Below are 17,490 nucleotides of genomic sequence, written 5' to 3' on the forward strand. Positions count from 1 at the left end.
GTTGCCTCATCTGCCCACCAGAGGCCGATCTAGCATAGGATAACGTTTCTGAGATTCAGAGGTACTCTTGAGCTTTAAAGCAAATATTTTGATTGTATTCCCTCTGTGCCATCAAAAGCCACCGGGCTCTTGCCGAAACCCGGGATCTTTAGATCTTCAGTCTAACGCTCTCCCAGCTGAGCTATTTCGGCCGCTGTTGCCTCATCTGCCCACCAGAGGCCGATCTAGCATAGGATAACGTTCTGAGATAACGCAGCACAGGTACTCTTGAGCTTTAAAGCAAATATTTTGATTGTATTCCCATCATTAAAACATATACTTTTACCTAAATAGCATTTTAATCCAGTGTCTAAAAACGGTTTCCTAAATTAGATGGAATATGTAGTGCGGGTGAGGGGGTCCCGTCTCAGGGCTATCCAATCCCTGTACATCCAAAGCGAGAACTGTGTCCGAGTACTCGGCTGTAAGTCGGACTTTTTCCAGGTGAGGGTTGGCCTTCGCCAGGGCTGCGCTTTGTCACCAATCCTGTTTGCGATAGCCATGGACAGGATGTCGAGGCGTAGTCGTGGTGGGGAGGGGTTGCGGTTTGGTATCTCGTCGCTGCTTTTTGCGGATGATGTGGTCCTGATGGCGTCATCGGTCCTTGACCTTCAGCTCTCACTGGATCGGTTGGCAGCAGAGTGTGAAGCGGTTGGGATGAGGATTCGCACCTCTAAATCTGAGGCCATGGTTCTCAGCAGGAAACGGTGGGGTGCCAACTCCAGGTAGGGAATGAGTCCTTACCCCAAGTGAAGGAGTTCAAGTACCTCGGGGTCTTGTTCACGCGTGAGGGGAGACTGGAGCAGGAGATTGGCCGCAGAATCGGAGCAGCGGGGGCAGTATTGCACTCGCTTTACCGCACCGTTGTGACAAAAAGAGAGCCGAGCCGTAAGGCAAAGCTCTCGATCCGCCGGTCAATTTTCGTTCCTACCCTCACCTATGGTCATGAAGGCTGGGTCATGACCGACAGAACGAGGTCGCGGGTACAAGCGGCCGAAATGGGTTTCCTCAGGCGGGTGGCTGGTGTCTCCCTTAGAGATAAGGTGAGAAGCTCAGCCATCCGCGAGGAGCTCAGAGTAGAGCCGCTGCTCCTTTGCGTCGAAAGGAGCCAGTTGAGGTGGTTTGGGCATCTGGTAAGGATGCCTCCTGAACGCCTCCCTAGGGAGGTTTCCAGGCACGTCCAGCTGGGAGGAGGCCTAGGGGAAGACCCAGGACTAGGTGGAGGGATTGTATCTCCACACTGGCCTGGGAACGCCCCGGGATCCCCCGGTCAGAGCTGGTTAATGTGGCTCGGTAAAGAGAAGTTTGGGTCCCCTGCTGGAGCTGCTGCCCCCGCGCCCCGACCCCGGATAAGCAGATGAAGATGGATGGAAGGAATGTGTGGGATGCAGTGTGGTGTAATATGCTGCCTGTTCAGGGAAAGTCAAGGCTTTTACAAAACACAATGGCTATAGTGGGTGTATTTCTCGGTTGAATCTCTTCTTTGGGTTTCACATCCACTGTTTCTTCGGAGCTTTAAAGCAAATATTTTGATTGTATTCCCTCTGTGCCATCAAAACCGGGCTCTTGCCGAAACCCGGGATCGAACCAGGGACCTTTAGATCTTCAGTCTAACGCTCTCCCAGCTGAGCTATTTCGGCCGCTGTTGCCTCATCTGCCCACCAGAGGCCGATCTAGCATAGGATAACGTTTCTGAGATACAGAGGTACTCTTGAGCTTTAAAGCAAATATTTTGATTGTATTCCCTCTGTGCCATCAAAAGCCACCGGGCTCTTGCCGAAACCCGGGATCGAACCAGGGACCTTTAGATCTTCAGTCTAACGCTCTCCCAGCTGAGCTATTTCGGCCGCTGTTGCCTCATCTGCCCACCAGAGGCCGATCTAGCATAGGATAACGTTTCTGAGATAACGCAGCACAGGTACTCTTGAGCTTTAAAGCAAATATTTTGATTGTATTCCCTCATCATTAAAACATATACTTTTACCTAAATAGCATTTTAATCCAGTGTCTAAAAACGGTTTCCTAATTAGATGGAATATGTAGTGCGGGGTGAGGGGGTCCCGTCTCAGGGCTATCCAATCCCTGTACATCCAAAGCGAGAACTGTGTCGAGTACTCGGCTGTAAGTCGGACTTTTTCCAGGTGAGGGTTGGCCTTCGCCAGGGCTGCGCTTTGTCACCAATCCTGTTTGCGATAGCCATGGACAGGATGTCGAGGCGTAGTCGTGGTGGGGGGGTTGCGGTTTGGTATCTCGTCGCTGCTTTTTGCGGATGATGTGGTCCTGATGGCGTCATCGGTCCTTGACCTTCAGCTCTCACTGGATCGGTTGGCAGCAGAGTGTGAAGCGGTTGGGATGAGGATTCGCACCTCTAAATCTGAGGCCATGGTTCTCAGCAGGAAACGGGTGGGGTGCCAACTCCAGGTAGGGAATGAGTCCTTACCCCAAGTGAAGGAGTTCAAGTACCTCGGGGTCTTGTTCACGCGTGAGGGGAGACTGGAGCAGGAGATTGGCCGCAGAATCGGAGCAGCGGGGCAGTATTGCACTCGCTTTACCGCACCGTTGTGACAAAAGAGAGCCGAGCCGTAAGGCAAAGCTCTCGATCCGCCGGTCAATTTTCGTTCCTACCCTCACCTATGGTCATGAAGGCTGGGTCATGACCGACAGAACGAGGTCGCGGGTACAAGCGGCCGAAATGGGTTTCCTCAGGCGGGTGGCTGGTGTCTCCCTTAGAGATAAGGTGAGAAGCTCAGCCATCCGCGAGGAGCTCAGAGTAGAGCCGCTGCTCCTTTGCGTCGAAAGGAGCCAGTTGAGGTGGTTTGGGCATCTGGTAAGGATGCCTCCTGAACGCCTCCCTAGGGAGGTGTTCCAGGCACGTCCAGCTGGGAGGAGGCCTAGGGGAAGACCCAGGACTAGGTGGAGGGATTGTATCTCCACACTGGCCTGGGAACGCCCCGGGATCCCCCGGTCAGAGCTGGTTAATGTGGCTCGGTAAAGAGAAGTTTGGGGTCCCCTGCTGGAGCTGCTGCCCCCGCGCCCCGACCCCGGATCAGATGAAGATGGATGGAAGGAATGTGTGTGGATGCAGTGTGGTGTAATATGCTGCCTGTTCAGGGAAAGTCAAGGCTTTTACAAAACACAATGGCTATAGTGGGTGTATTTCTCGGTTGAATCTCTTCTTTGGGTTTCACATCCACTGTTTCTTCGGAGCTTTAAAGCAAATATTTTGATTGTATTCCCTCTGTGCCATCAAAAGCCACCGGGCTCTTGCCGAAACCCGGGATCGAACCAGGGACCTTTAGATCTTCAGTCTAACGCTCTCCCAGCTGAGCTATTTCGGCCGCTGTTGCCTCATCTGCCCACCAGAGGCCGATCTAGCATAGGATAACGTTTCTGAGATACAGAGGTACTCTTGAGCTTTAAAGCAAATATTTTGATTGTATTCCCTCTGTGCCATCAAAAGCCACCGGGCTCTTGCCGAAACCCGGGATCGAACCAGGGACCTTTAGATCTTCAGTCTAACGCTCTCCCAGCTGAGCTATTTCGGCCGCTGTTGCCTCATCTGCCCACCAGAGGCCGATCTAGCATAGGATAACGTTTCTGAGATAACGCAGCACAGGTACTCTTGAGCTTTAAAGCAAATATTTGATTGTATTCCCTCATCATTAAAAACATATACTTTTACCTAAATAGCATTTTAACCAGTGTCTAAAAACGGTTTCCTAAATTAGATGGAATATGTAGTGCGGGTGAGGGGGTCCCGTCTCAGGGCTATCCAATCCCTGTACATCCAAAGCGAGAACTGTGTCCGAGTACTCGGCTGTAAGTCGGACTTTTCCAGGTGAGGGTTGGCCTTCGCCAGGGCTGCGCTTTGTCACCAATCCTGTTTGCGATAGCCATGGACAGGATGTCGAGGCGTAGTCGTGGTGGGGAGGGGTTGCGGTTTGGTATCTCGTCGCTGCTTTTTGCGGATGATGTGGTCCTGATGGCGTCATCGGTCCTTGACCTTCAGCTCTCACTGGATCGGTTGGCAGCAGAGTGTGAAGCGGTTGGGATGAGGATTCGCACCTCTAAATCTGAGGCCATGGTTCTCAGCAGGAAACGGGTGGGGTGCCAACTCCAGGTAGGGAATGAGTCCTTACCCCAAGTGAAGGAGTTCAAGTACCTCGGGGTCTTGTTCACGCGTGAGGGGAGACTGGAGCAGGAGATTGGCCGCAGAATCGGAGCAGCGGGGGCAGTATTGCACTCGCTTTACCGCACCGTTGTGACAAAAAGAGCCGAGCCGTAAGGCAAAGCTCTCGATCCGCCGGTCAATTTTCGTTCCTACCCTCACCTATGGTCATGAAGGCTGGGTCATGACCGACAGAACGAGGTCGCGGGTACAAGCGGCCGAAATGGGTTTCCTCAGCGGGTGGCTGGTGTCTCCCTTAGAGATAAGGTGAGAAGCTCAGCCATCCGCGAGGAGCTCAGAGTAGAGCCGCTGCTCCTTTGCGTCGAAAGGAGCCAGTTGAGGTGGTTTGGGCATCTGGTAAGGATGCCTCCTGAACGCCTCCCTAGGGAGGTGTTCCAGGCACGTCCAGCTGGGAGGAGGCCTAGGGGAAGACCCAGGACTAGGTGGAGGGATTGTATCTCCACACTGGCCTGGGAACGCCCCGGGATCCCCCGGTCAGAGCTGGTTAATGTGGCTCGGTAAAGAGAAGTTTGGGGTCCCCTGCTGGAGCTGCTGCCCCCGCGCCCCGACCCCGGATAAGCAGATGAAGATGGATGGAAGGAATGTGTGTGGATGCAGTGTGGTGTAATATGCTGCCTGTTCAGGGAAAGTCAAGGCTTTTACAAAACACAATGGCTATAGTGGGTGTATTTCTCGGTTGAATCTCTTCTTTGGGTTTCACATCCACTGTTTCTTCGGAGCTTTAAAGCAAATATTTTGATTGTATTCCCTCTGTGCCATCAAAAGCCACCGGGCTCTTGCCGAAACCCGGGATCGAACCAGGGACCTTTAGATCTTCAGTCTAACGCTCTCCCAGCTGAGCTATTTCGGCCGCTGTTGCCTCATCTGCCCACCAGAGGCCGATCTAGCATAGGATAACGTTTCTGAGATACAGAGGTACTCTTGAGCTTTAAAGCAAATATTTTGATTGTATTCCCTCTGTGCCATCAAAAGCCACCGGGCTCTTGCCGAAACCCGGGATCGAACCAGGGACCTTTAGATCTTCAGTCTAACGCTCTCCCAGCTGAGCTATTTCGGCCGCTGTTGCCTCATCTGCCCACAGAGGCCGATCTAGCATAGGATAACGTTTCTGAGATAACACAGCACAGGTACTCTTGAGCTTTAAAGCAAATATTTTGATTGTATTCCCTCATCATTAAAAATATACTTTTACCTAAATAGCATTTTAATCCAGTGTCTAAAAACGGTTTCCTAAATTAGATGGAATATGTAGTGCGGGGTGAGGGGGTCCCGTCTCAGGGCTATCCAATCCCTGTACATCCAAAGCGAGAACTGTGTCCGAGTACTCGGCTGTAAGTCGGACTTTTTCCAGGTGAGGGTTGGCCTTCGCCAGGGCTGCGCTTTGTCACCAATCCTGTTTGCGATAGCCATGGACAGGATGTCGAGGCGTAGTCGTGGTGGGGAGGGGTTGCGGTTTGGTATCTCGTCGCTGCTTTTTGCGGATGATGTGGTCCTGATGGCGTCATCGGTCCTTGACCTTCAGCTCTCACTGGATCGGTTGGCAGCAGAGTGTGAAGCGGTTGGGATGAGGATTCGCACCTCTAAATCTGAGGCCATGGTTCTCAGCAGGAAACGGGTGGGGTGCCAACTCCAGGTAGGGAATGAGTCCTTACCCCAAGTGAAGGAGTTCAAGTACCTCGGGGTCTTGTTCACGCGTGAGGGGAGACTGGAGCAGGAGATTGGCCGCAGAATCGGAGCCGGGGGCAGTATTGCACTCGCTTTACCGCACCGTTGTGACAAAAAGAGAGCCGAGCCGTAAGGCAAAGCTCTCGATCCGCCGGTCAATTTTCGTTCCTACCCTCACCTATGGTCATGAAGGCTGGGTCATGACCGACAGAACGAGGTCGCGGGTACAAGCGGCCGAAATGGGTTTCCTCAGGCGGGTGGCTGGTGTCTCCCTTAGAGATAAGGTGAGAAGCTCAGCCATCCGCGAGGAGCTCAGAGTAGCCGCTGCTCCTTTGCGTCGAAAGGAGCCAGTTGAGGTGGTTTGGGCATCTGGTAAGGATGCCTCCTGAACGCCTCCCTAGGGAGGTGTTCCAGGCACGTCCAGCTGGGAGGAGGCCTAGGGGAAGACCCAGGACTAGGTGGAGGGATTGTATCTCCACACTGGCCTGGGAACGCCCCGGGATCCCCCGGTCAGAGCTGGTTAATGTGGCTCGGTAAAGAGAAGTTTGGGGTCCCCTGCTGGAGCTGCTGCCCCCGCGCCCGACCCCGGATAAGCAGATGAAGATGGATGGAAGGAATGTGTGGATGCAGTGTGGTGTAATATGCTGCCTGTTCAGGGAAAGTCAAGGCTTTTACAAAACACAATGGCTATAGTGGGTGTATTTCACGGTTGAATCTCTTCTTTGGGTTTCACATCCACTGTTTCTTCGGAGCTTTAAAGCAAATATTTTGATTGTATTCCCTCTGTGCCATCAAAAGCCACCGGGCTCTTGCCGAAACCCGGGATCGAACCAGGGACCTTTAGATCTTCAGTCTATCTCTCTCCCAGCTGAGCTATTTCGGCCGCTGTTGGCCGATCTAGCATAGGATAACATTTCTGAGATACGCAGCACAGGTACTCTTGAGCTTTAAAGCAAATATTTTGATTGTATTCCCTCATCATTAAAAACATATACTTTTACCTAAATAGCATTTTAATCCAGTGTCTAAAAACGGTTTCCTAAATTAGATGGAATATGTAGTGCGGGGTGAGGGGGTCCCGTCTCAGGGCTATCCAATCCCTGTACATCCAAAGCGAGAACTGTGTCCGAGTACTCGGCTGTAAGTCGGACTTTTTCCAGGTGAGGGTTGGCCTTCGCCAGGGCTGCGCTTTGTCACCAATCCTGTTTGCGATAGCCATGGACAGGATGTCGAGGCGTAGTCGTGGTGGGGAGGGGTTGCGGTTTGGTATCTCGTCGCTGCTTTTTGCGGATGATGTGGTCCTGATGGCGTCATCGGTCCTTGACCTTCAGCTCTCACTGGATCGGTTGTCAGCAGAGTGTGAAGCGGTTGGGATGAGGATTCGCACCTCTAAATCTGAGGCCATGGTTCTCAGCAGGAAACGGGTGGGGTGCCAACTCCAGGTAGGGAATGAGTCCTTACCCTAAGTGAAGGAGTTCAAGTACCTCGGGGTCTTGTTCACGCGTGAGGGAGACTGGAGCAGGAGATTGGCCGCAGAATCGGAGCAGCGGGGCAGTATTGCACTCGCCTTACCGCACCGTTGTGACAAAAAGAGAGCCGAGCCGTAAGGCAAAGCTCTCGATCCGCCGGTCAATTTTCGTTCCTACCCTCACCTATGGTCATGAAGGCTGGGTCATGACCGACAGAACGAGGTCGCGGGTACAAGCGGCCGAAATGGGTTTCCTCAGGCGGGTGGCTGGTGTCTCCCTTAGAGATAAGGTGAGAAGCTCAGCCATCCGCGAGGAGCTCAGAGTAGAGCCGCTGCTCCTTTGCGTCGAAAGGAGCCAGTTGAGGTGGTTTGGGCATCTGGTAAGGATGCCTCCTGAACGCCTCCCTAGGGAGGTGTTCCAGGCACGTCCAGCTGGGAGGAGGCCTAGGGGAAGACCCAGGACTAGGTGGAGGGATTGTATCTCCAAAACGGTTTCCTAAATTAGATGGAATATGTAGTGCGGGTGAGGGGGTCCCGTCTCAGGGCTATCCAATCCCTGTACATCCAAAGCGAGAACTGTGTCCGAGTACTCGGCTGTAAGTCGGACTTTTTCCAGGTGAGGGTTGGCCTTCGCCAGGGCTGCGCTTTGTCACCAATCCTGTTTGCGATAGCCATGGACAGGATGTCGAGGCGTAGTCGTGGTGGGGAGGGGTTGCGGTTTGGTATCTCGTCGCTGCTTTTTGCGGATGATGTGGTCCTGATGGCGTCATCGGTCCTTGACCTTCAGCTCTCACTGGATCGGTTGGCAGCAGAGTGTGAAGGAGCTCAGAGTAGAGCCGCTGCTCCTTTGCGTCGAAAGGAGCCAGTTGAGGTGGTTTGGGCATCTGGTAAGGATGCCTCCTGAACGCCTCCCTAGGGAGGTGTTCCAGGCACGTCCAGCTGGGAGGAGGCCTAGGGGAAGACCCAGGACTAGGTGGAGGGATTGTATCTCCACACTGGCCTGGGAACGCCCCGGGTCCAGCTGGGAGGAGGCCTAGGGGAAGACCCAGGACTAGGTGGAGGGATTGTATCTCCACACTGGCCTGGGAACGCCCCGGGTCCAGCTGGGAGGAGGCCTAGGGGAAGACCCAGGACTAGGTGGAGGGATTGTATCTCCACACTGGCCTGGGAACGCCCCGGATCCCCCGGTCAGAGCTGGTTAATGTGGCTCGGTAAAGAGAAGTTTGGGGTCCCCTGCTGGAGCTGCTGCCCCCGCGCCCGACCCCGGATAAGCAGATGAAGATGGATGGAAGGAATGTGTGTGGATGCAGTGTGGTGTAATATGCTGCCTGTTCAGGGAAAGTCAAGGCTTTTACAAAACACAATGGCTATAGTGGGTGTATTTCTCGGTTGAATCTCTTCTTTGGGTTTCACATCCACTGTTTCTTCGGAGCTTTAAAGCAAATATTTTGATTGTATTCCCTCTGTGCCATCAAAAGCCACCAGGCTCTTGCCGAAACCCGGGATGAACCAGGGACCTTTAGATCTTCAGTCTAACGCTCTCCCAGCTGAGCTATTTCGGCCGCTGTTGCCTCATCTGCCCACCAGAGGCCGATCTAGCATAGGATAACGTTTCTGAGATACAGAGGTACTCTGAGCTTAAAGCAAATATTTTGATTGTATCCCTCATCATTAAAAACATATACTTTACCTAAATAGCATTTTAACCCAGTGTCTAAAAACGGTTTCCTAAATTAGATGGAATATGTAGTGCGGGGTGAGGGGGTCCCGTCTCAGGGCTATCCAATCCCTGTACATCCAAAGCGAGAACTGTGTCCGAGTACTCGGCTGTAAGTCGGACTTTTTCCAGGTGAGGGTTGGCCTTCGCCAGGGCTGCGCTTTGTCACCAATCCTGTTTGCGATAGCCATGGACAGGATGACGAGGCGTAGTCGTGGTGGGGAGGGGTTGCGGTTTGGTATCTCGTCGCTGCTTTTTGCGGATGATGTGGTCCTGATGGCGTCATCGGTCCTTGACCTTCAGCTCTCACTGGATCGGTTGGCAGCAGAGTGTGAAGCGGTTGGGATGAGGATTCGCACCTCTAAATCTGAGGCCATGGTTCTCAGCAGGAAACGGGTGGGGTGCCAACTCCAGGTAGGGAATGAGTCCTTAACCCAAGTGAAGGAGTTCCATGTTCCAGGCACGCCCAGCTGGGAGGAGGATCTTCAGGCTAACGCATTACCAGCTGAGCTATTTTAGGTGCTGTTGCTTTGTCTGCCCACCAGCGGTGTGTGACCTCTGACATGTATAGCAATTGTAAGTCGCTTTGGATAAAAGCGAATAAATATAAATGTAATGATTTATAGTTAACCTGAGTTTGATTGTGATTGGTTAATTCTGAACACGCCGCATCCCCAGTTATAAGAGGGTGCACACTTGGGTTATTGTAAGGTTTTATTTTTCATTTTTCCCCCTCGAAGATTTCAGTTTGTTTTTCTATTGAATTGTTCACATTAGGTCACATTAAAGGTGGAAAAAGTTCTGACATGATTTATCTTTGTCTCATTATTTTACATCATAAGACCTTGGCATTTACAGGGGTGTGTAGACTTTTTCTATTCACTGTACCTCTTTAACAATCTTTTTTTTAAAACAATCTCATGCAATAAATTCTATGTTCAGAACAGAAAATGTTTATTTCTTACCAGCATATACAAACGATATGCTTTGCATGAAAGCAAATAATTGTGGCCTTCATAGGAGTGTAATTTCCACATCTACATTTCTTTTGACCTGAACATGTTTCCTGCTCTAGGATTGATTCTCATATAAAGGATCAAATTTAAACTCAGTCATTTGAGTGAGTGTGTGTTTTTTCAGAAGTATCTTGCTATCAACAGGATGGTCTAATTATTCAATCTATGATTGTATACTGACTCTGGCTGACCGTAAAAGCAGTCACGTCTGGCTGTATTTTAGCTGTGAAGGTAATAATGTTGCTCTCTGTGATGTGTGTGCAAAGACAGTGAAACACTTTGGCAACACCGCAAACTTCACTAAACATATGAGATTAAGTCTAAATAATATGATGATATTGTTGAAGCAGCAGTTCTGAGCAGGATATTTTTTATCATAATTAAAGAATATTACAGTAGTTTGATGTCTTGTCATTATGCAGCGAGTGCTTGCTCTTGATGGGAATTGTTGGGCTTCTCTAAATAACAACGAGTACGGTCTAGACCTGCTATTTTATGAAAAGCGCTGTGAGATAACTGTTGTTGTGATTTGGCGCTATATAAATAAAATTAATTGAATTGAATTGAATTGAACAGATAGCTGTGGTAGCATTAGGCAAAGCCTAAAACAGGTTCATAAATATTTTTCCGTTACCATCAAGTTGTTTTACATGTAAAAGCTTCCACAATGACAGCATTGTTGTCTCTGATGAGGACTGCACTACAGAGCCATGCACAGACCTGGGACCGGACCAGGGTCGAGGTGAAGCAGAGGAGGGAGGGCTGCCAGGGTTAGAGGTAGGTTATTTTATTAAATTGGTGCAGAAAAATTGTTGAAAACATGAAAGATTTGTTTCAAGAGCCTGGAAACACCCCTGGATTTCAGTCAGGATGCTTTCTAATGCTCCTCTTTAAAAACTGAACTTGGCATGGGAATGTGTCCTTCTTGAGCTTCGTCAAGAATATAGTCATTTCTGAGCTTTCTTCACCAGTGTGGAGATGTGAGATGACCAAATAAGTTTCTCTGCAATGCTGATTCCCAGGAACATGAAACTGTTCACCTGCTCCACCTCAGCTCCACTGATGTAGACAGGAGTGTGTCTTTATCTCCTTCTTGCTGAAATCAATAATCAGCTCCTCGGTTTGGTGGCGCTGAGCAATAGGTCGTTCTCTGTGTACTGCACCTGTGAGCTCTGTTCTGTTTCATCACTTCATATTCACATTGTATTAACAACAGTCCACACTGAACTACAGGGAAACACTTTATTCACATTTTAGAAACACAAACAAAGAAAGCAAAGATCAAATACAGAACATGGGATTAAAGATTCATCTTGATGTCACCAGTTGTAAATCGTCCATTTTATCTGACATGGAACAAAACAAACACTTGGTTTGTCGACTTCTTTCAGAAACAAGAAAAAAACAACTACACTGTATCTACTATATACTATAAATTACACACTTTAAAGAACACAGTGGAACAAAGAAGACCCTGAATGTTATTTGAGTGATATAGACCAGAGTTTTGAAACAAATGATTCTACAGAGTCAGTGAGTAATTTGGCTTTTAAATTCCTGACTGGAACAATGTCTCAGAGGAGGTAGTGATTATTGAAATCTCTTCTCAAAACTCACTTTTGTAGTGCAGCCTTACTGTGATCCTCTATCATACCTTCCCGCACTATGAGTCTACTGTCTTTTTTTTTTTTTACTATTGTTCCTATTTTTCATTTAAAATAACACTTTCAAGATTCCTGTTGTTTGTTGTTTTTACCCTGTAAAACACTTGCTGTTATGGAAATAATAAAACCATACAAATAATTCAAGTTTAACATTTCTCATATTGTCTAATCAATGACATATCCGCATTGGTCTATCTAAAAGAAGAAAAGTTTATTGTTACTACTGCAACAACTGTAACGTGCCCTGCTTTTTAACACTTGTTTGTTATAACTCTTAATTACCACCTATGAGGGATGATTATTATGTGTTTATTGGATTTTCTGGATTTCATATCAGCCTTAAACCCCAATAATGATCTGTGGTCATGTACCTGTTTTATTTTCTCCATCCTATGGTTTTAAACAAATTTTTTTACAGCCAGTCTGACCACATTATTACTAAACAAGTTACTTCTGCAGACACTGATAAAATATCAACAAAACAAACATACTGGAAGCAAACCTGGATATCCACTGGTTATTTTAATAAACTAAGGGAGCAAAAAGGCTTCAGTTAAATCCTTCATGTTCTAAAGTCTCTTTTTAGACAGTGTAAAGCATGGTTAGGGCAGTTTCAATAGTTAGTTAACTGCTAACATAACCTTCACCATCAGTACTGTTAATTGTTATAGTCACTCATTGTATGCTGGACAGATTGTAAAGTTTTTGACATTGGCCTGTAGAAATGAAATTAACTTGACTTGTTCTCTCAACAATATCCGTACCAAAAGGGAAAGATTTATATATTCACTTTTTGGTGCCATGACAGAGCTTTCTATCTGTGTCCATGTTCACTGTCTTAGGTTAGTGTTCTTGTTCTTTCCTTAAGTTTTCTCTCCTTTTCAATTTCTGCTTTCTTTTCTCTTTTTGCATATCTCCCTTTTATTTTCTTTGAAGCTCCTCCCTCTCTCTCGTCAACTCTTCTTCCTTCTCCTTCAGGATCCTCTTCATTTCTTTCTTTATAGCTCATTGGTGTAGCAGCTGCCTCCATTTTTCTTCACCATGGTGTCAATCTTGGTTATCAGTTCACTGACTTGTGTGCGGTTTTTTTCATCATCGTTATCAAACACATGGTATCTTCCTTCACAATCAGAAATACGATTCTTAAAAAGTAACAGTTACTTAGTTACTTTTTTAACCTCCTAAAATAACTTATTTATATTGATTTATTATCTTATTTATACTGATTTTTCTTATTTATACATATTATACTTATTTAATTAAACTGCAGTCTTTTGTGATTTAATAAGGGAACAAAGCCATATGGCGCTTTCAATTTTATTTTGTTTGACAGGTACTTTGCCAAATCAATGACAAAAAACAATGGCGTTTAATGTTTTACTGAGAAGTTTGAGAATGTTTTCGCTTCATTAACAAACTGTGGTGGAACAGATTAGACTCTGGCAGGCCACACTGGACTGGGAAAACGAGAAACACTGGACTGTATATGAAGTTATATCCCTATTTACATTCAAACAGGTGATGATTTTAATGGGATATCATAAGTATTAGTATAACAAATAACTAGTTACCAGCAAGTTGCTAATGCCAGCCAATATTGTCATGCACCGATGTCTTTTTTGTCTACTTGGAGCAAAGCATCTTACCAAACTATGAACCACCAATGGAATTAGGCTATTATTAGCTGTTAGATAAAGGGCTGCAGGCGACAGGCTGCACACCTCCACCTTCTCAGCCAGGTAACCAACTCCTTTCACTTTCGCTGTTTGCAGAGTTATGTTGTGTGCAGCTAAACAAACTATTGTCATTATTATTATTTATGTCGTTATTGCTATTTTCCATAATTCAGTGAGCAGTCATGGTCTGACTTTATGCTGCACACAAAATGACTCTGCGAACAGAGTTGGTTACCTGTCTGAGAAGGTGGAGGTGTGCAGCCTGCAGCTCTCTATCTAACCGCTCACTGTGTCTGCTGCTGACTGTTGCATTACTCACTGCAATATTTCAAACTGGTACTTTTTGTTGAGTCAACTCATGATGTCACTTTATACAATTTGTTAATTAATGATAATTTATATTTTGAACTCAATAAAACAACTATCTATATTACATTGTCCATTCAAGGAAACTTGCTTTCTCTTGTTAAACAAACATACAATTCTACACCCTTTCAACTCACATTTTTAAGTTCAGATAACATTTCAAGTTAGTTTAACTTGGGAATGCAAGTTCACCTGCAGCCTTGAAAATGCAAGTTTACTCAACTTGAAGATTGCCTTTGTTTCAACTCAAATTCAAGTTCATAAAGTTGATGTACAGGTGCATCTCAGAAAATTAGCATATCGTGCAAAAGTTCATTTATTTTTGTAATTCACCTTAAAAGGTGAAACTATTATATAGACTCATTACATGCAAAGTGAGATATTTCAAGCCTTTATTTGATATAATTTCGATGTTTATTGCGTACAGTTTATGAAAACCCCAAATTCAAAATCTCAGAAAATTGGAATATTACATCAATTAAAAAAAAAGGATTTTAAATACAGAAATGTCAGCCCTCTGAAAAGTATAATCATGCATATGTACTCAGTACTTGGTTTGGGCCCCTTTTGCATGAATTACTGCCTCAAAGCGGCGTGGCATGGATGCTTTCAGCCTGTGGCACTGCTGAGGTGTTATGGAAGACCAGGATGCTTCAATAGCGGCCTTCAGCTCTTCTGCATTCTTCAGTCTCATGTCTTTCATCTTTCTCTTGGCAATGCCCCGTAGATTCTCTATGGGGGTTCAGGCGAGTTTACTGGCCAATCAAGCACAGTAATCCCATGGTCATTGAACCAGGTTTTGGTACTTTCGGCAGTGTGGGCAGGTGCCAAGTCCTGCTGGAAAATGAAGTCAGCATCTCCATAAAGCTCGTCTGCTGAAGGAAGCATAAAGTGCTCTAAAATGTCCTGGTAGACGGCTGCGCTGACTCTGGACTTAATAAAGCACAGTGGACCAACACCAGCAGATGACATGGCTCCCCAAACCAACACAGACTGTGGAAACTTCACACTGGACTTCAAGCATCTTGGATTGTGTGCCTCTCCATTCTTCTTCCAGACTCTGGGACCTTGGTTTCCAAATGAGATGCAAAATTTGCTCTCATCAGTAAAGAGGACTTTGGACCACTGAGAAACAGACCAGTTCTTTTTTCCTTTAGCCCAGGTAAGACGCTTCTGTCTTGTTGTTCAGGAGCAGCTTGACAAGAGGAATACGACATTTGAAGCCCGTGTCCAGGACCCGTCTGTGTGTGGTGGCTCTTGATGCAGTAACTCCAGCCTCAGTCCTTGTGAAGCTCCCCCACACATTTGAATGGCCTTTTCCTGACAATCCCCTCCAGGCTACGGTCATCCCTGCTGCTTGTGCACCTTTTTCTTCCACACTTTTCCCTTTCCACTTAACTTTCTATTAATGTACCTTGATACAGCACTTTTTGAACATCCAACTTCTTTTGCAATTACCTTTTGAGGCTTTCCCTCCTTGTGGAGGGTGTCGATGATGGTTTTCTGCATAACTGTCAGGTCAGCAGTCTTCTTCCATTAAACCAGACTGAGAGACCAATTAAAGGCTCAGGAACCCTTTGCAGGTGTTTTGGATTAATTAGCTGATAAGAGTGGGACACTTTGAGCCTATTCACAATATTCTAATTTTCTGAGATTTTGAATTTGGGGTTTTCATAAGCTGTACGCAATAATCATCAAAATTATATCAAATAAAGGCTTGAAATATCTCACATTTAGCACAATATTCTAATTTTTTCGAGTTTCACCTGTAACTCAAATGTTCTAGTTGTCTCAATGTTGTTTTTGAGCTATTTGAAATTTTAAAAAAAAGTAAGTTGACATAAATGGGTCCATGATATTTTTCAGTGAGCTCATTACTTGGGTGTTACAAATAAACCAAATATCTAATATTTTTTACATGTAAAATAAGATTTTTCTAACCACATTTTAATTAGTTAATTCACATAATTAGTATGAAATTAATTTAGACCTTAAAATATTTGAAAGAGGTGGTATTATACTCATTTTCAGGTTAAAAATCTTATTTAGGGGTCGTACCAGAACAGGTTTACATGGTTTAATTTTATTTGCTTTTATTTTTCTCATACTGCACATTGCTGCAGCTCCTCTTTTCACCCTGTGTGTTGTACGCTGCGCTCTTGAGCTACAGAGTGATGCATTTTAATTGTACAAAATCTTTGTTGGGAGTTGCACATGTGCAGTTCCCAGGTATGGACTACTAGCAAGTAGAAGTAGAGAAGGGCGGGTCGTAAGAAAAATGGTAATGTGATCAAAATAAAAGCCACTTCATTTACATACTTAGATGACACTTTCATCTAAAGCGACTTACAATTGCTATATATGTCAGAGGTCGCACACCTATGGAGCAACGAGGGGTTAAGTGTCTTGCTCAGGGCGGATGTCTCACAGTGGGAATTGAACGCAGGTCTCCCACACCAAAGGCAAGCATCTTATCTATGTGCCAACACCCCCAGCTTCAAACTGCAACCGTAACCTAGCAGATGGTATAAGAAACTCTCAAGTCCACAACATCATTGTTCCACATCTTACCATCAGGACTAAACGTTGAACTGTTGCCGGTGTTCTGACGATCTTTGCTGCCTTTGCCGAAAAATGCTTCCATAGCGCAAATCAGAGATAGTACGTAGCTGGTCATAGTGACGCCACACACAGTAAAGGAAGTGAAGGGCTGGACTACAAACGAGCTGTATTCAAGCGGTTCAGAGCAGAGCTTTCTGTGGGAGATGGGAACTCCCTTTGGGCTGGACTTTGGGCTTTTTCACTTTGCAAACCTGTTACATGCACAAAAAAGATATATAACTCAATAAAGGAGAAGGGAAAAAGCCAAAAAGCAGAATACCACCTCTTTAACATTGATATTTCTTTGATGTGGAGTTCATCTCTTACATCTATTATCTTCATATTTAATCTGTGAAATAGCTTCAGTGGGTGAGGCCTGGAAAGCATGTCTAGTTAATAAGTTCTTCCTCATACCTAAAATGATGACCGTGACTATCTTTCATCAGAAAATCTGAATGAAACGTTGACAGACTGAGCCGAGGAAGATTCACATCAAAGTGGTGGAACATTATGTCTGTGTGCAGGATGTCTCTCTTTATTACACAAACACAATTTAAAACTATCATTGAAAACACTATACTAATGTTAGATTAGATCAGCTCCTCCTCCACACATTTGATTAAAAACAACACACTTTAAAAAAGTATTTTGATAATTATTATTGTTTCAGAGATAAAAGTTCACCAGACAGGTAGCTGATAAAGTGCATGTGTACATATTTTACAATATTGCATTTCTGTTGGTCTGCCCTTGACAATGCAAACATTAACACAACGAAGGGTTAAGTGGGCAAACTGGCTCTCTGTTAAACTAAAATGGAGGACTTATTTAAGACACGCGGCTATGAGCTGTATGCCTAGTTACCGTGAGACATATGTTAACTAGAGGGTTCCTTTAATAGTTAATAATATATAGCTTTATACATTTGAGTCAACTTTGACTTTTTTTAATTAGTTATATAACTCATCATCATCTATGTCTACAGCATTAAACATATAGTTTTTCAACAGCACCTTATGTGCATTTTATTTTATACTTAGTACCACATGTTCATCATTCCGTAAAGGACATTTCAATTAGACATCTAAC

The 17,490-nt window shown here is 45.9% G+C and overlaps 8 non-coding genes across 8 annotated transcripts; all 8 read right to left on the reverse strand.

Moving 5' to 3' along the window:
* Nucleotides 1-1,606: 1,606 nt before the first annotated feature.
* Nucleotides 1,607-1,679, reverse strand: trnaf-gaa. Its single transcript has one exon. It is a non-coding gene; the product is annotated as a tRNA-Phe (tRNA).
* Nucleotides 1,680-1,813: 134 nt separating this feature from the next.
* Nucleotides 1,814-1,886, reverse strand: trnaf-gaa. Its single transcript has one exon. It is a non-coding gene; the product is annotated as a tRNA-Phe (tRNA).
* Nucleotides 1,887-3,304: 1,418 nt separating this feature from the next.
* On the reverse strand, nucleotides 3,305-3,377 carry trnaf-gaa. The gene has a single exon. It is a non-coding gene; the product is annotated as a tRNA-Phe (tRNA).
* Nucleotides 3,378-3,511: 134 nt separating this feature from the next.
* trnaf-gaa lies at nucleotides 3,512-3,584 on the reverse strand. Its single transcript has one exon. It is a non-coding gene; the product is annotated as a tRNA-Phe (tRNA).
* A 1,421-nt stretch (nucleotides 3,585-5,005) lies between these two features.
* Nucleotides 5,006-5,078, reverse strand: trnaf-gaa. The gene has a single exon. It is a non-coding gene; the product is annotated as a tRNA-Phe (tRNA).
* Nucleotides 5,079-5,212: 134 nt separating this feature from the next.
* On the reverse strand, nucleotides 5,213-5,285 carry trnaf-gaa. Its single transcript has one exon. It is a non-coding gene; the product is annotated as a tRNA-Phe (tRNA).
* A 1,418-nt stretch (nucleotides 5,286-6,703) lies between these two features.
* Nucleotides 6,704-6,776, reverse strand: trnaf-gaa. Its single transcript has one exon. It is a non-coding gene; the product is annotated as a tRNA-Phe (tRNA).
* A 2,075-nt stretch (nucleotides 6,777-8,851) lies between these two features.
* Nucleotides 8,852-8,923, reverse strand: trnaf-gaa. Its single transcript has one exon. It is a non-coding gene; the product is annotated as a tRNA-Phe (tRNA).
* Nucleotides 8,924-17,490: the final 8,567 nt, after the last annotated feature.

Source organism: Micropterus salmoides, unplaced genomic scaffold (genome assembly GCF_014851395.1).
Source record: "Micropterus salmoides isolate LMB-PRFRI ecotype aquatic unplaced genomic scaffold, ASM1485139v1 Ms_hic_scaffold_2, whole genome shotgun sequence".
Classification (NCBI taxonomy): domain Eukaryota; kingdom Metazoa; phylum Chordata; class Actinopteri; order Centrarchiformes; family Centrarchidae; genus Micropterus; species Micropterus salmoides.